Genomic DNA, 3,655 nt, shown 5'->3' with positions numbered 1-3,655 from the left:
GCGGTTGGTCTTATTTAGAGTCTTCTTTTGAAGGTGGAGAAACCTATCATGTTCTATGACATGTTATGCATTCAAAAGTCTGGTGCCAAGGAGAATCCAAAAGACATGGTGACAAGGTCGTTGCACAGAGAGAAGTTCAATCTTTTCTTGGATTTGGTTGATGTTCGCAGGAAGTAAGTCACTTTAGGGACGAATGGCAGGAAGGGAGAGGAAGTTCTTGTTTAAGGTGGAGTTCAAAGGATGGTCAAGTCAAGTTGGATATTTTTAAATGTTACTTGAGCATTTAGAGCATTCTCATGGAGCATTTGAGTTCATTGGAGCACTTAGAACTCAATGGAGAACTTGAGGTTCATGGATAATGTGACAAAGGAACGGATCATCTGAGAAGGGAATGGATCACCAGACAAAGGAACATATCAAGTGACAAAGTAGCAGATCTTCCAAAAGGGGGCTTTGTGACAACCCAAAATTCTTTCCGTCATTTTAAACCTGTTCCGTCAATAAAATTCGTCGTTTTCGAATTGTTTCCGTTTCGTTATTTAATTAAGTCATTAAATCTAATGTCGTTCATTATGACGTAATGGGTGTTCAAATACGATAATAACTCAATAAAATCTTCCAAATTAACAATTAGAAAAAGTTTAGTTTCGACCACGTCGGGTTACAACAACTTAATCGGGTGCGACCAAAAGCCTCGTCTAACGTCAGTATCGGGTAGATTTCCTCCGGGCCACAAACTCAAACCTTATATAAAGGATGAGTGGAACTTCATTTAAAGCTTTTTGCCCATCTCATAACTTTCTCTCACTAGTCTCTCTCTAGAACTCGAGATTGATCCAAAAACCCCCCTTTCAAGCCTCAATTTGGTAAGCAATATATCCTAACTTGTTGTCTAACTTGATTGGTATGCAAATTCATGATTGAATCATCCAAAACACTCATGAACAAGTGTTTAAGGTTTGGGAACCCTCCCAAAACCGTGAACTCCTCTAAAGGGGGTTTTGAAGCCCCAAAACCCCTCCAAATCACTTCTAGTGCTTAGTAAAGACCTTTGGACTTGCATGCATGAGCTTAGGACCCCAAAATCGTACCAAATAATGTATGGACATGAGTTTACGGCCCAAGAACATGCTTGGACCGTAAACCCTCATTCATGGACCATAAACACCTTTTTAAGGTGTTATATTTCCCTTAAACACCTCCATAAGCTTCCATGAGCTTCCATGACTGCATAGAACCTTAAAATCCTTCAAGAAATTCACCAAATCATACACAAATGGGAAAAACTTGAGTTTACGGCCCAAGAACATTCTTGGACCGTAAACACTTCATCTTAGACCTTAAACTCATCCAATGGGTGTTAAAGTGCCCTTAACACCTTGTATGGCTTAGAAATGGGTCTAGAACTTAGTATGCTTAACTTTCAACCACTAAAACCCATGAATCATGGACAAACATGAGTTTACGGTTGTAAACTCATGTGTTTAAGGTAGTAAACTCCCAAGAACATCTTCATAGACCGTAAACTACTTTTTCAAGGTCAATTCAAGTCCCAATCACTTCCTAAGCCATGGAATCAACCCTAGAACCCTCTTATGTGCATTGTAATTTACCTAGGACCACCAAAACACCTTAAGTCATGGAACATAAGATTTTACGGCCGTAAACTCATAGTTTACTACCGTTAACTCCTTAAATGGTCCTTAGGATGTTCAAATCTCATTCAAATGCATTGAAACCAAGCCTAGCATCACCCCTCATGAGTTATAAGGCTATTTAGCAACCAAGAACACCCCCACCATGAGTTTACGGTCTTAAACTCATGGGGAGTGGGTCATTTGGACCGTAAACTCCATATCCAAGCCATACTCGTCCATAGATGCTACCCAGGTCACTCCAAACACTTGAATTAAAGTGTTTTCACGTCTAGAAGTGTTTACTGCTATCTAATTAGTGGTTTGAAGTCTAGTTAGATACAATTATGTATCATTTTATATTACATAGGAACCTCGCGCGTTATCAAGCCCAGATCTGACACATAGCATCCTAGATGACACGTTCCTCGACTGGTGAGTTCATACCCCTACGCCTTTTTCCGTGTTTTTCAATGTTTTCAGGGGGGAATACAAGAAAAATTATAAATGTTTTCAAAAACCTAAAACTGATGTATTTCAATAAATATCTGGCTAACTTTTAGATATCTTTACCCCTTATGTATTATGCGGAGCATAAGGGATGTTTTATTGAATATAAATACTTGAATTTCAATTACAGTAAAGGAAACAATCAAAACAATCAAATTATTATGGGAATAATTTGGGATCTTCAGTTCTTTTTTATGAGTACAGATTTATGTAAAGTTAATAGATAAACTGTGTCTGATTCAGTTTATCTCTATTTAATTTAGAGTATTATGCCAGATAATTTCATCGTGTTAAACTATTTTTACCATATTATGTTTCAAAACGATTAGTATGTTTGATAACATCCGAGAACACCGTGAATAATTTAATACTAGCCTGTGAGATTCGTCTTCATTAAACCCTTTGGGTTATCAGTAAATCCTCCCCGCAAGTGTAACCAGAGTCTCCTGGAGGGAGAGCGTGGAATATGTGAATAGATCTATCCGGGACTGACAATCCCACACCTAAACTGCTAGCTACAGTTAGGCAGGCACGCCTGGGGTGACAAATTCTAGAAATCGTTCGACGTCTGATGAACGTCAAGGAGGTCTTGGTGTCGTATTAGCATGGTTACACGACTCACAATACGTATTAATATAAGTTTATTCACGGATTTTATTTTCATATCTATCTTTGATCTATAGTTTTATATCTAGTATGGGATGGTATTCCCATGGTTTTATATCTAGTACATGATGGTATTCCCATGGTTTTATATCTAGTACGGGATGGTATTCCCATGGTTTTATATCTAGTACGGGACGGTAATCCCATGACTTTCAATCTATTGTTTTTGTGTATTAAAACTATCTTATATCTAGTACAGGATGGTATTCCCATGGTTTTCAATCAATATTTTTATGTATTAAAAATATCTACTGTTGTACTGGATGGTAAATTCCCAGTGGTTTTCAATATATAGTTTTATGTATTAAACTATACACTGTTGTATTTAACGGAATTCGGAACTTTAACTAAGCTGTCCTTATAATAAAATATGGGATTTTCTTGGTTAACAACTTTTCAGAAAACTAAAGGAATCATGTTCTTTTTCAGAAAACAAAACACTTATGAACTCACCAGCTTTATGCTGATTTTCAAACTGCTTGTATTCTCAGGTCCACATTAGACAGGTACCCATCGATCCTTTTGGCGAAGACGGAGTACGTAGAAGACATGTCTTTACTTTTGATCATATGATATATGTATGTATAACACATGTAAATCTTTATTTTCAGACAATGTAAATGAATCTATGTAATGTAAAGTTTTGTGTTTACTATGCTTACTATGTACATTGGTTATGATATTCATGACGTCCTCCGCCCCGGAACGTTTGCGCCTTTGGTTTCGGGGTGTGACAGATTGGTATCAGAGCCCTTGTTTATAGTAAACTAGTATACCAAACCTTAGATGGTATAAGACTATAAACACTAAGGGGCCTAAGTGCTCTGAACTATAAGTATACCTTA

The sequence above is a fragment of the Lactuca sativa genome, chromosome 5, assembly GCF_002870075.4.
Source record: "Lactuca sativa cultivar Salinas chromosome 5, Lsat_Salinas_v11, whole genome shotgun sequence".
In the NCBI taxonomy this organism is placed as follows: domain Eukaryota; kingdom Viridiplantae; phylum Streptophyta; class Magnoliopsida; order Asterales; family Asteraceae; genus Lactuca; species Lactuca sativa.
Note: the sequence above shows the minus strand (reverse complement) of the source record.